The sequence below is a fragment of the Oratosquilla oratoria genome, chromosome 9 (assembly GCF_046742065.1).
Source record: "Oratosquilla oratoria isolate Oo_2021 chromosome 9, ASM4674206v1, whole genome shotgun sequence".
Lineage (NCBI taxonomy): Eukaryota > Metazoa > Arthropoda > Malacostraca > Stomatopoda > Squillidae > Oratosquilla > Oratosquilla oratoria.
Genome location: NC_134785.1, coordinates 34,909,868 through 34,924,867, shown reverse-complemented (window position 1 = coordinate 34,924,867; position 15,000 = coordinate 34,909,868). Strand labels below are relative to the sequence as shown.

Sequence of the window (15,000 nt, the reverse complement as noted above, 5' to 3'; positions counted from 1 at the left end):
AGGGTTTTAGGAGTTGCCGGGAGGACTGGCAGGAGTGCTTGTATAGTTCCACTTTACAAAGGAAAGGGGGAAATAGTGTCAATGTAATAGTTTCAGAGGGATTAGCTTAGGTGTAGTTGGGAAGGTTTATGGGAGGATCTTGATTGAGAGGCTTAGGAGAGGGAACAGAGGGAGTAATTGGTGATGGAACAGTGTGGACTTAGAACGGGTAGAGGTTTGCGTAGATCAGATCTTTGTGGTAGGACAGATATGTGGAGAAAAGCTATAGGAAAGGGGAAGGATGTTTTTTTTGGGCTTTTATGGATCTAGAAAAGGCTTACGGACAGGGTAGACAGAAAGGCACTATGGGAGGTTTTGCGGATATACGGGATAGAAGGAAAGGCTTCTAGGAGCTTTCAAGAGTTTTTATGAGAGTAGTACAGCTTGTGTTAAGGAATAGACATGGAAAGAGTGAGTGGTTCGAGGTAAAAGTGGGACTTCATCAGGGATGCGTTATGTCGCCTGGCAGTTCAACTTGTACATGGATGGGGTAATTGCGAGAGGTAAATGCGCAGGGTAGTGGGTCAGGGATTGGAGATGGTTAAAAGAAAATGGAGAAAAGTGGGGAGTACGGAGCGAAATGCAGTGAGGCAGCTGTTGTTTGCGGGACGGGACACTGCGCTTGGGGGCAGGATCGGAGGAGGATTTGAGGAAGTTGGTGACAGAGTTTGGGAGAGTGTGTGATAGAAGAAAAATCTGAAGATAAATGTGGGTAAAAGTAAGGTGATGAGATGTCGGTAGTGACTTGGGTGCTAGTTTTAGGGGCGTTACTGCTAGCGACTTATACTTACCCACTGTGAAACGGAGAGTTAGTTCAACTTGACTCCAGGCTATCCTAGTGTCAACAGGCGTATCAAGTAGAAAAAGAAAAGGTAAAAGGTGCAGATTGAGAGGATGATAATGTATGAGGAGGCAGTAAGGGGAAGATGGGCAGAATATTTTAGGGAGTTGGCTAAATGTCAAGGACGGATAGGGAGGAAAAGATAGCTGCAGTGGGAAATTGTAAGAAATGACCGTGATGAGTGTGGAAAATGGAGGAGAAATAAGGAAGGATGAAGTGCAAGGCAGTTGTTAAGATGATGAAATGCAGGTAAGGCACCTGGGTCTGGATACATGCCATGCAGAATGTCTTTAAAAAAGGAGGTAAAGTGATGGTGGGACTGGCTGGTGAGGTTATTTAATGTTTGCTGGAGTGAGGGTTAGAGTGCCGGAGGATTGGAGGAGTGCCTGTATAGTTCCATTTTACAAAGGGAAAAAAGGGGACAAGTCTGAATGTAGTAGTTTCAGAGGGATCAGCTTGTTAAGTGTAGTTGGGAAGGCTCATGGGAGGGTCTTGATTGAGAGGATTAGGAGAATTAAAATACGTTAATATTATTAATCAATGTTATGATTAAACAAATAAAACAATTCTACGGGTTGTATATGCATTGTTTCACGCACATATTAGTGACTTCTACATCACCATATTACAAAATACTCGAAGGTAGGCCCACTGAGCGCCTTCTTTTACTTATGTACCGACATCATTTCCCACACAAAATTATCTTAGTAAGCTCCCATATAGCCACCCTTTTCCATTCAAAACATTTCTTGGACATATTCGATCAACCTTGTCGTTCGCAAGTAATGACAGTAACTGGCCCAGGGCGTGTCTCATCGTTCAGTCCTCTGCTTTGGACACCAAGTCTTTCCTCTAATTTCCCATGATTCTCCGAAAGTACTTGGTCTGGAAGACATCAAGATGCCTCTTTAGTTCAGTGCTCAATGAGCTTGTTGTGGATGTGATGGTGTATGGTATAGGAATATAGCAATTCTTCCATAGTGAACAAGTTTAAATTTTTTCTCGCAAACTCCTTTACTAACTTTCCTTGGGTACATACATTGAAGGTTCCTTTCATTTGAAAACAAACAAAAATGATTATTATAATGAATAAGCAAGAAATAGGTATATTATATAAAACAGATAAAATTAATTGATGAATAAGAAAAATTGAAAAAAGTAACTATCAAATATATGTAAGCGAATAAGTAAGTAAATAGATAAATTATATTAATTAAACCACCAAATAATAGATCTAACAGATAACAATAACTAAATCGATCAATTACAAATAATATAGATTAATGAATAATAACAAGTGTATAGTCAAAAAACAATAGATAGATAAAATTTAACCTCCGTGGCGCAATTGGTTATCGCCTTCGGTTCTTGATCGAAAGATTGGTGGTTCGAGTCCACACTGGAAGCAACTTTAAATAAAAAAGTAACAGTTGATTCAGATGGCGTCGTTGTATCAGAGGGCAAAGATAAAACGATTTGAAGTCAGGTGTAGCCATCAAAGGAGGTCCGACGCAGAATTTCTTCGATTCGTGCATTGTCATTTTAACTTGGACTTATAAGATTACTACACAATCTTTCAATATGGCGACGTTTTATGACAATTGAACAAACATTCACACATATCAAGTAGTCTCCAAGGCCCTGTTCAGACTAGATGGTAGTGCTCTGCAATGATATTAAGTGAGATGAGGTATATTACTCTTTACCATAGACGATGATTAATTTGACTTATACAACAAAAACAATATAAGAAGAAATACTAAATCTTGGCATAATACTACAGATAGAATACTTCTTTAGAATAGATCTATTTTCCTTTATGTACTCCTTTTCGAAATCTTAGAAGATACTATGTATCTGATAAATTGATTGAATATCAAAACCAAGCTCGGTAAAACAAAGTTCTCATTTAGCTTGCCTTACATTAAAACAAGTACAACATTCTTATAGTAAATGAGATAAGTTTCAATGAATAATTGATTTAGTAAATACATGGTGAACTATAGTCTTTTCACTAGCTTTCAACGTGACGGGGTATAACCAACGACGACATGACGTCACGAGCTTTTGTATTTCATAAAAATGTGTGACTTCACGTCCTTAGTATTCAATCATTATGTCATTATTATACATAATATTGATCTTACCTTATATGTTTACTTATAAAAATCCCAATTCATACATATCTTTCTACACTTGCCTGATGTGCATTATCAGTTTCTCATAAACATTTTGAGAATATGCTTGGTCTACCTTTGATCGACGACTTCTCATCTCGACTCAAGAAAGAACACATCTTATTATCAGATCTTCTACTTAATATGAAGTGAAAATAAGTACTCGCAAGTCATCTAAACCAGCCCCTTTGTCTATTGACTCATGGTAAGAGCTTCAAATTTTCCTCAATCAGATAGAGCCTTACTTATAGTACATTTTATTTTCATTCACTCCGGGATCAAACAAAATGCTTTCAGTGACCAAAGTAAAAGAATGCATATCATTTCCGGATCAAAAAGACAAATCTTTCACAAACAGCTCGTTTACTGGTAAGTCTTCATAACTAACATATACTTCATGTTTCATCTTACAAAGGTTACTAAATCTATGTGAGATATACACAGTGACACTGAAAAAACAATCATACTATATTTACCCTATGGATTGTTTTGCATCTTTAAAATTTGAAATATTAATACTGTGCTTTAGGTATTCATTAAAAATATTCATAAGAAGTCATTTTCCATTTCATGGTAGTTTTATGAAATATTCATGAACAGACATCAAATAGAAGCAAAATATCTATATCACCTTCAGTTTTACTATCTGTAATAGAAACAATTTCTGTACGAATCTAGTGAATTTTAAGAATGGAAAATGGAAAAGTGATCAGTAGAGCGCAGTATCGATCCACGGACCTCTGGGTTATGAGCCCAACACGCTACCACTCCGCCACCCTGCTGTCAATACAGGATCAAAAATGAAAATGTGATTAGCAGAGCGTGGTTTCGATCCACGGACCTTTGGGTTATGGGCCCAACGCGCTTCCAACTGCGCCACTCTGCTTCGAAAGTAAAAGGGTTAATTGTTCTATTTAAACTCAAACTCTGAGGAACCTGATGCCACTCAGTGGATCCCAATGTATGATGATAATACAATTACTGTTATTCTAGTTTCAATGGCTTTCAAGAATTTGTCAAATTGACTAATAGATAAATGTAAATACAATAACAAGTTGAAATAAAACATAAAACAGTGATTGTTAAACGTAAATGGCTAGAGTCGTCTTCAAGTCGCTTCAAGTTCTCTCCAGGTTCATCGCTACAAGACCTCGGGGATTTTCTCTTTTTTTTTTTTTTTTCTTTCTTTTTCTATCCCATGTGGGTCTGTGTGTATGTATGGTCTGTGTGTAACAAAAACATATTTATTTTGTGTGTATGTGTGTGTTATTTGTTACGGGACTTCGCAACCGTAAAGACGATAAGCGTGTCGTGGAGTCATTCTCGACCCTCGGGATACTTCTTCGAACAAAGTCCCCTCGACCGTCGTCGCCTCCGTGGTGCAATCGGTTAGCGCGTTCGGTTCTTGAACCAAAGTTTGAGGGTTCGAGGCCACCTTGGCTGCGAATTTACAATGTTGCTCGTGTACTAAAGTGACGCCCATCACTAAGCGCCCAACATTACCTGATAAAAGATTTCCAGTTAGGTGAAACCATTCAAGGAAGTACGACGGAGGATTGGTACATACATGTTTGGATACAAGTAGTATCAGTAGTAGAGTATTAGTAGCATTGGCATTAGCTCAGGCGCTAAATGGATGTACGACAATCCATGCTATATCTGTACAATGACAGATCTTCACAACAAAGAAAGGACTACTGGGGTATCACAGGCTCCAGTCAAAAATTTGGTTGTACGTTAGTAGTAAAGGTAATGATTTTAAAGTCATAGAAGAGCAGAGAGTGCGCGTCAATATAAACTATTGCAAGCTTATCTCTATCATAGAATTACTGATACCAATATAGAATTGTCGGAAAGAAATAGAGCTTCCAGAACAAAAATATAAATGTGATTAGCAAAGCGTGGCTTTGATCGATGTACCTCCGGATCATGAGCCCAATAAGCTAACACTACACCACTCTCTTGTGAATATAGACAAAGAGAAAAATGGGATTATTTCAATCCACGGACCTTTTAGTTATGAGTCCAATACGTGTCCACTGCGCCACTCTACTCTGAAAGTGAGTTAACTCTGAGACATTTGAATCCAAATAGTGCATCTCGATATTTGATGATAATTCAAATACTATTACACACATTTTAGTAGGGTTCAGAAATTGGTCAAATTCACTAATAGATCAATGTACATACAGTAATAAGTTGAAAGAAATCAAAGATTGTCAAAAGTAAATGGCTGGAGTCGTCTTCCAGAATGGCGCACCTGTCGCATCAACTTCTCCCAAGCTCCTTTGCGACAAGATCTCTCGAATATTATTTCATTTATTCTATGAAACATGTACTTAATCAGTTGATACCTTACAAAGTATTTCAATCGACTAATACAGAGAATGGTAAAAGAAAAGTTATAGGAGTTTAACAAAAATCTATACATAGCATTCATGGACAGTGTATGTGTGTGTGTGTGTGTGTGTGTGTGTGTGTGTGTGTGTGTGTGTGTGTGTGTGTGTGTGTGTGTGTGTGTGTGTGTGTGTGTGTGTGTGTGTGTGTGTGTGTGTGTGTGTGTGTGTGTGTGTGTGTGTGTGTGTGTGTGTGTGTGTGTGTGTGTGTGTGTGTGTGTGTGTGTGTGTGTGTGTGTGTGTGTGTGTGTGTGTGTGTGTGTGTGTGTGTGTGTGTGTGTGTGTGTGTGTCTAAGTGTACCTGTGTGTGTGTGTGGCTTTTTGTTTCTTTATTAACAAATCAATTTTTGCATCAAGCGATAAATTTGTTAACAAGCATATAGAAAGTACATACTAATTAATTCATTCGATGAAATCTCTATTTATTTTATTAATACCTCACAGAGTATTTCACTTGACTATTACAAAGAATGATTATAGACAAGTTTTGGGAAATTAGCAATAATCTATACATAACATTCATAGACCTTGAAAAATCCTAGTGGAGAAATATGAAGTAAAGGTACTAAAGTTACAAATGACCCACGTATATGTAACATATAAACAGTTTTCAAGAATCATGACTGTTTCAATTTATATACAGGAGTTCAACAAGGCAGATTGCTCTCACCTATCCTGTTATATAGATATTAGACTTAAAACTCACTTTCGGAAAAAAGGAAACACAAATAGAGAGTTCCGTTTATTTTGATCACTATCTGTGATCCTCTTCAGCAGATTGAATACAGAATTGAAAAGTCATATATATATATATATATATACAAAGATGTGAGGTGAATATGTAGGAACCAGTGGAAGACTCAATTCTCTTGGCCGACGGTACCCGGACATTGTTGGATTTTGTCCACCGTTAGTATGTATGATAACAGACTATTAACTGCTAATGTGGTCATGCAGTCTGGTGACCATTGACCATTTGATATGCTATGATTAGGAACATATTTTATCAACGAAGATTCAATGATTTTTTTCTTCTGAAACTACATTTCAGCATCGTCCAATCTATGCGGTGGTCTTTATTGGCAATGTACTGAAATATCTCGTGTCCATATTTTGCTGAATTCTTATGCTCTTTTTTCCTAGTTGTCAGGTTTCATCCAGTTTGTCCCCAATAAACAGCATCACAATCTCGACATCAGTACAGAGAAGAATGACCAAAATGATACATTGACTCGGAAATTTGCCTTACGAAGAGAGGCTTAGGCATCTAAACTTACACTCTCTGGAAAGACGCAGAGTGCGGGGTGACACACACACACACACACACACACACACACACACACACACACACACACACACACACACACACACACACACACACACACACACACACACACACACACACACACACACACACCACACACACACACACACACACACACCACACACACACACACACACACACACACACACACACACACACACACACACACACACACACACACACACACACGCACGCACGCACACACACACACACACTTACTTACTGGAAAGACGCAGAGTGCGGGGTGATCTAATAGAAGTGTTCAAGTGGATCAAAGGCTATAACAAGGGAGATGCAAACAATGGTCATCATATTAAAACAACAGGGCAGGACTCGCAGTAATGGGTATAAACTGGACAAATTTAGATTTAAGAAGGAAATAGGCAAGAATTGGTTTACTAATAGGGTGGTCGATGAATGGAATAAACTTAGTAACCATGTAGTAAGCGCTGAAAATATCGGTTGTTTTAAAAAACGATTAGACAACTTTATGGATGGGGATGACAGGTGGTGATGGATACGGAGCTGCCTAGTGAAGGCCTTATGGTCTCTTGCAGTCTCCTTTATTCTTATGTTCTTATGTAATTTATAACCTCCTGGGTTTATGTCCCCTATTTGTCTGTGGTGTACATTGACTAATTTGCTGAACAAGTTGTTGGGATGATTGAAGATAAAGTTAAATTTTTCGGTAATAACTGAGAAATTTTGTTTATGAAATTATTGAAGGGTAATTTTATGCATTTATTATCCCAATTATGTTTCTTAGTAGGATGGGAAGTACAATTTTAAAAACTTATATTATCCTTGCTAAGAGCTTTTTGTAAAAATCAGTTCGAGGAACCTAGATATCGTGGGCTTCATAATCTAAAAATAAGCTCGAAGTAACAATGTATTTTATTTTGTCATGATAGTGGCTGAAGATATGTAGACAACTCCTTGTATAAATAAGTAAATAGATAAATAGATCAATAAATCACAAAATAATAGATAAACAGATAAATCAATCAATCGATCAATCACTTAATATATTAAAAAAAAAGTTCCCAAGAAGTCAGCTTTTCAATAACAACAATCCTCTCGACAATTCTCGCTTCCTTGGCGCAATTACTTAGCGCCTGTGGTTCTTGATCGAAAGATTTGTAGTTCGAGTCCACACTGGGAGCAAATTTATAATAAAAAATAACAGTTAAATTCCGATGCCCAGCAATAACTGCCAAAGTTTCGCTGAGAAATGGCGTCGTTGTATCAGAGGGCAAAGATAAACGATTTCCAGTCAGGTGTAGCCATCAAAGGAGGTCCGACGCAGAATTTCTTCGATTCGTGCATTATTATTCTAACTTGGACTTATAACATTAGTACATGTTTCGATATGGAGACGTGTTATAAAATGAAACATATATTCACATCTGTCTAGTGGTCTCCAAGACCCTGTTCTGACTATATGGCAATGCCGCGCAATGATATTGAGTGAGATGAAGTCTATTACTCCTTACCGTAGATGAATTACTATAACTTCTACAACAGAAACAATAAAACAAGATGAGCTCAATCTTGGCATCATAGTTCAGGGAGAATATTTCTTCAGAATTAATCTATTTTCCTTCATGGTATAGTATGATTGACTTGAAATATGAAAATCAACCTGGTAATGAGAAGTTCTTATTTAGCTTGCCTTACATTAAAACAAATATACATTATATAGAAGTAAGATATTTTCAATGAAGAACTAAAATTTTTTAATTTCTTGATGATCCATAGTATTGCATAGCTTGAAAATGACCTGGTGTAAGGAACGACGACATGACGTCACGAGCTTCTGTATTTCATAAAAATGTGTGACGTCACGTCCTTAGTATTAAATCATTAAGTCATTATTATGCCTTATATCAATGTTATATGATACTTATAAAAAAAATCAAAACTCATACATATATTTCTATTCCTGGCTAATGTGTATTATCAAGTTCTCATGTACATTTTGAGAATATGCGTGGTCTACCTTTGATCGACGACTTCTTTACTAGATTCAAGAAAGGTACTCGGAAGCTATCTAAACCAGCCTCTTTGTCCATTGACTCACGGTAAGAGCTTCAATTCATCCTCAATCAGATAGAAACTTATTTATAGTAAATTTATTTTTCATTTGCTTCGGATAAAAAAGAAATGCTTTCAGTGACCAAAGTAAAGAATGCATATCATTTACGGATCAAGAAAGACGAATCTCTCACAAACAGCTCGTTTACTATTAAGTCTTCATAACTAACATATACATAATGTTCATCTAACAAAGGTTACTAAATCTAAGTGAGATATAAACGGTGACACTGGAAAAACAATCATACTCTATTTACCCTATGGATTGTTTTTCATGTTTAATATTTAGAATATTAATACTGTATTTTAGGTATTCATTAGAAATATTCATAATAAGTACTTTTTCCATTTAATGGTAGTTTTGTGAAATATTCAAGAACAGACATCAAATAGAAACAAAATATCTATATCACCTTCAGTTTTACTATCTGCAATAGAAAAAAATTCTGTACGAATCTAGTGAATTTTAAAAATGGAAAATGAAAAAGTGATCAGTAGAGCTCAGTATCGTTCCTCGGATCTCTCGGTTATGAGCCCAGCACGCTACCACTGCGTAACCCTGCTGGGAATACTCGATCAAAAATGAAAATGTGATTAGCAGAGCGTGGTTTCGATCCACGGACCTTTGGGTTATGGGCCCAACACGCTTCCAACTGCGCCACTCTGCTTCGAAAGTAAAAGGCTTAATTGTTCCATTTAAACTACACCTCTCAGGAACCTGATGCCACTCAGTGGATCCCAATGTATGATGATGATACAATTACTATTATTCTAGTTTCAATGGCTTTCAGGAATTTGTGAAATTGACTAATATATAAATGTAGATACAATAACAAGTTGAAATAAAACATAAAACAATGATTGTTAAAAGTATATGGTTAGAGTCGTCTTCAAGTCGCTTCAAGTTCTCTCCAGGTCCATCGCCACAAGACCTCGGGATTTTTTTTTTTTTTTTTTTTTTTTTTTTTTGTATGTCCCATGTTGGTCTGTGTGTGTGTGTCTTTGTGTACAAAAACATATTTTTTGTGTGTATGTGTGTGTTATTTGTTTGCGGGACTTCGCAACCGCAGAGACGATAAGCGTGTCGTGGAGTCATTCTCAACACTCGGGATACTTCTCCGAATAAAGTCCTCTCGACCGTCGTCACCTCCGTGGCGCAATCGGTTAGCGCGTTCGGTTTTTCAACCAAAGTTTGAGGGTTCGAGGCCACCTTGGCTGCGAATTTACAATGTTGCTCGTCTACTAAAGTGACGCATCACTAAGAGGCCAAGATTCCCTGATAGAATATTTACTGTTAGGTGTAACCATTCAAGGAAGTCCGACGGAGAATTGGTCCATACTAGTTTGGAGAGCAGTAGTATCAGGAGTGGAGTATTAGCAGTATTGGCATTTCCCTGTGTTTTCTGAAATGTCTATATATATATATATATATATATATATATAATATGTTTGTATATATATATACATATATATATATATATACATATATATATATATATATTTATGAATACATACATTTATATATATATATATATATATATATATATATATATATATATATATATATATATATATATATAATGGAATATAATGATAATGGAAGAGAAGGCAGTAAGGGGAAGATGAGCAGAATATTTTAGGGAGTTGCTAAATGTCAAGGACGATAGGGAGGGAAAGATAGCTGCAGTGGGAAATGCTAAGAAAATGACCGTGATGAGTGAGGAAAATGGAGGAGAAATAAGGAAGGATGAAGTGAAGGCAGTTGTTAAGATGATGAAAGCAGGTAAGGTACCTGGGTTGGATGGATGCCATGCAGAATGTCTAAAAAAGGAGGTACAGTGATGAAGGACTGGCTGGTGAGGTTATTTAATGTTTGCTGGAGAGAGGGTAGAGTGCCGGAGGACTGGAGGAGTGCTTGTATAGTTCCACTTTACAAAGGAAAGGGGGAAAAGTGTCAATGTAATAGTTTCAGAGGGATTAGCTTAAGTGTAGTTGGGAAGGCTTATGGGAGGATCTTGATTGAGAGGATTAGGAGAGGAACAGAGGGAGTAATTGGTGAGGAACAGTGTGGACTTAGATCGGGTAGAGGTTGCGTAGATCAGATCTTTGTGGTAAGACAGATATGTGAGAAAGCTATAGGAAAGGGGAAGGATGTTTTTTTGGGCTTTTATGGATCTAGAAAAGGCTTACGACAGGGTAGACAGAAAGGCACTATGGGAGGTTTTGCGGATATACGGGATAGAAGGAAAGCTTCTAGGAGCTTTCAAGAGTTTTTATGAGAGTAGTGCAGCTTGTGTCAGGATTAGAAATGGAGAGAGAAAGTGGTTCGAGGTAAAAGTGGGACTTCATCAGGGATGCGTTATGTCGCCCTGGCTGTTCAACTTGTACATGGATGGGGTAATGCGAGAGGTAAATGCAAGGGTAGTGGGTCAGGGATTGGAGATGGTTAAAGAAAATGGAGAAAAGTGGGAGGTGAGCCAGCTATTGTTTGCGGACGACACTGCGCTTGGGGCAGGATCGGAGGAGGGATTGAGGAAGTTGGTGACAGAGTTTGGGAGAGTGTGTGATAGAAGAAATCTGAAGATAAATGTGGGTAAAAGTAAGGTGATGAGATGTCGTAGTGACTTGGTGCTAGTTTAGTGGCGTTACTGCTAGCGACTTATACTTACCCACTGTGAACGGAGAGTTAGTCAACTTGCCTCCAGTCTATCCTAGTGACAACAGGCGAATCAAGTAGAAAAGAAAAGGTAAAAGGTGCAGATGGAGAGATGATAATGGATGAGAAGGCAGTAAGGGGAAGATGGGCAGAATATTTTAGGGAGTTGCTAAATGTCAAGGAGGATAGGGAGGGAAAGATAGCTGCAGTGGGAAATGCTAAGAAATTACCGTGATGAGTGAGGAAAATGGAGGAGAAATAATGAAGGATGAAGTGAAGGCAGTTGTTAAGATTATGAAAGCAGGTAAGGCACCTGGTCTGGATACATGCCATGAAGAATGTCTAAAAAAAGGAGGTAAAGTGATGGTGGACTGGCTGGTGAGGTTATTTAATGTTTGCTGGAGAGAGGGTAGAGTGCCGGAGGATTGGAGGAGTGCCTGTATAGTTCCATTTTACAAGGGAAAAGGGGACAAGTCTGAATGTAGTAGTTTCAGAGGGATTAGCTTGTTAAGTGTAGTTGGGAAGGCTTATGGGAGGATCTTGACTGAGAGGATTAGGAGAATTAAATACGTTAATATTAATCAATATATGATTAAACAAATAAACAATTCTACGGGTTGTATATGCATTGTTTCACGCACATATTAGTGACTTCTACATCACCATATTCAATGTACTCGAAGGTAGGCCACTGAGCGCCTTCTTTTACTTATGTACCGACACCATTTCCACACAAATTATCTTAGTAAGCTCCCATATAGCCACCCTTTTCCATTCAAAACATTTCTTGACATATTCGATCAACTTGTCGTTCGCAAGTAATGACAGTAACTGGCCCAGGGCGAGTCTCATCGTGCAGTCTCTGCTTTGACACCAAGTCTTTCCTCTGATTTCCCATGATTCTCCGAAAGTACTTGGTCTGGTAGACATCAAGATGCCTCTTTAGTTCAGCGCTCAATGAGCTTGTTGTGGATGTGATGAGGATGATATAGGAATATATCAATTCTTTCATAGTGAACAAGTTTAAATTTTTTCTCGCAATTCCTTTACTAACTTTCCTGGAGTACATACATTGAAGGTACCTTTAATTGAAACAAACAAAAAGGATTATTGTAATGAATAAGCAAGAAATAGGTATATATATAAACAATAAATTAATTGATGAATAAGAAAAATTGAAAAATTAACAATCAAATATATGTATGCGAATAAGTAAGTAAATAGATAAATAAATTAATAAACCACCAAATAATAGATAAACAGATAAATAAATAAATCGATCAATTACATAATATATAGATAAATGAATAATAACAAGTGTATAGTCAAACAACAATAGATAGATAAAATTTAACCTCCGTGGCGCAATTGGTTATCGCCTTCGGTTCTTGATCGAAAGATTGGTGGTTCGAGTCCACACTGGAAGCAACTTTAAATAAAAAGTAACAGTTATATTCAGATGCACAGCAATAAGTGCCAAGTTTCGCTGAGAAATGGCGTCGTTGTATTAGAGGGCAAAGATAAACGATTTCCAGTCAGGTGTAGCCATCAAAGGAGGTCCGACGCAGAATTTCTTCGATTCGTGCATTGTCATTTTAACTTGGACTTATAAGATTGGTACATGTTTCAATATGGCGACGTTTTATGAAATTGAACAAATATTCACACCTGTCAAGTAGTCTCCAAGACCCTGTTCATACTAGATGGTACTGCTCTGCAATGATATTAAGTGAGATGAGGTATATTACTCTTTACCATAGACGAATTACTCTGACTTCTACAACAGAAACAATAAAACAAGATGAGCTCAATCTTGGCATCATAGTTCAGGTAGAATATTTCTTCAGAATTAATCTATTTTCCTTCATGGTATAGTATGATTGACTTTTCATTTACCTTGCCTTATATTAAAACAAATATACATCTTATAATCAATAAGATATTTTTCAAAAAATAATTAAGATTTATTAATTTCTTGGTGATCGATGGAATTGCATAGCTTAAAAGAGACTGAGTGTAGGCAACGACGACATGACGTCACGAACTTATGTATTTCATAAAAATGTGACGTCATGTCGTTAGTATTCAATCATTATGTCATTATTATGCCTTATATCGCTAATATATGATACTTATAAAAAGATCAGAACTCATATATATATTTCTATTCATGGCTAATGTGTATTATCAAGTTCTCATGTACATTTTGAGAATATGGGTGGTCTACCTTTGATCGACGACTTCTCTGCTAGACTCAAGATAGAACACGTCTTATCATCAGATCTTCTACTTAACCTGAAGTGCAAATAGGTTCTCGCAAGTTATCTAAACCAGCCTCTTTGTCTATTGACTCACGGTAAGGGCTTCAAGTAATCCTCAATCAGATAGAAGCTTATTTATTGTAAAATATTTTTTCATTTGCTCCGGATCAAACAAAATGCTTTCAGTGACCAAAGTAAAGAATGCATATCATTTCCGGATCAAAAAGACAAATCTTTCACAAACAGCTCGTTTACTGGTAAGTCTTCATAACTAACATATACATGATGTTCATCTTACAAAGGTTACTAAATCTATGTGAGATATACACAGTGACACTGAAAAAACAATCATACTATATTTACCCTATGGATTGTTTTGCATGTTTAAAATTTGAAACATTAATACTGCGGTTTAGGTATTCATTAAAAATATTCATAAGAAGTCATTTTCCATTTCATGGTAGTTTTATGAAATATTCATGAACAGACATCAAATAGAAACAAAATATCTATATCACCTTCAGTTTTACTATCTGTAATAGAAACAATTTCTGTACGAATCTAGTGAATTTTAAGAATGGAAAATGCAAAAGTGATCAGTAGAGCTCTGTATCGATCCACGGACCTCTGGGTTATGAGCCCAACACGCTACCACTGCGCCACCCTGCTGTCAATACAGGATCAAAAATGAAAATGTGATTAGCAGAGCGTGGTTTCGATCCACGGACCTTTGGGTTATGGGCCCAACACGCTTCCAACTGCGCCACTCTGCTTCCAAAGTAAAAGGGTTAATTCTTCTATTTAAACTCAAACTCTGAGGAACCTGATGCCACTCAGTGGATCCCAATGTATGATGATGATACAATTACTGTTATTCTAGTTTCAATGGCTTTCAATAATTTGTCAAATTGACTAATAGATCAATGTAAATACAAAAACAAGTTTAAATAAAACATAAAACAGTGATTGTTAAAAGTAAACGGCTAGAGTCGTCTTCAAGTCGCTTCAAGTTCTCTCCAGGTCCATCACTACAAGACCTCGGGATTTTCTCTTTTTTTTTTTCTTTTTTTTTTTCTTCTCTTTCTGTCCCATGTGGGTCTGTGTGTGTGTATGTCTTTGTGTACAAAAACATATTTTTTTTGTGTGTATGTGTGTGTTATTTGTTATGGGACTTCGCAACCGTAAAGACGATAAGCGTGTCGTGGAGTCATT

At 37.0% G+C, this 15,000-nt stretch overlaps 3 non-coding genes across 3 annotated transcripts; all 3 read right to left on the bottom strand.

Annotated features, from left to right (window-relative positions):
* Positions 1 to 3,870: 3,870 nt before the first annotated feature.
* TRNAM-CAU (transfer RNA methionine (anticodon CAU)) lies at positions 3,871 to 3,943 on the bottom strand. Its single transcript has one exon. It is a non-coding gene; the product is annotated as a tRNA-Met (tRNA).
* Positions 3,944 to 9,466: 5,523 nt separating this feature from the next.
* Positions 9,467 to 9,539, bottom strand: TRNAM-CAU (transfer RNA methionine (anticodon CAU)). The gene has a single exon. It is a non-coding gene; the product is annotated as a tRNA-Met (tRNA).
* Positions 9,540 to 14,488: 4,949 nt separating this feature from the next.
* Positions 14,489 to 14,561, bottom strand: TRNAM-CAU (transfer RNA methionine (anticodon CAU)). Its single transcript has one exon. It is a non-coding gene; the product is annotated as a tRNA-Met (tRNA).
* Between the last annotated feature and the right edge of the window lie 439 nt (positions 14,562 to 15,000).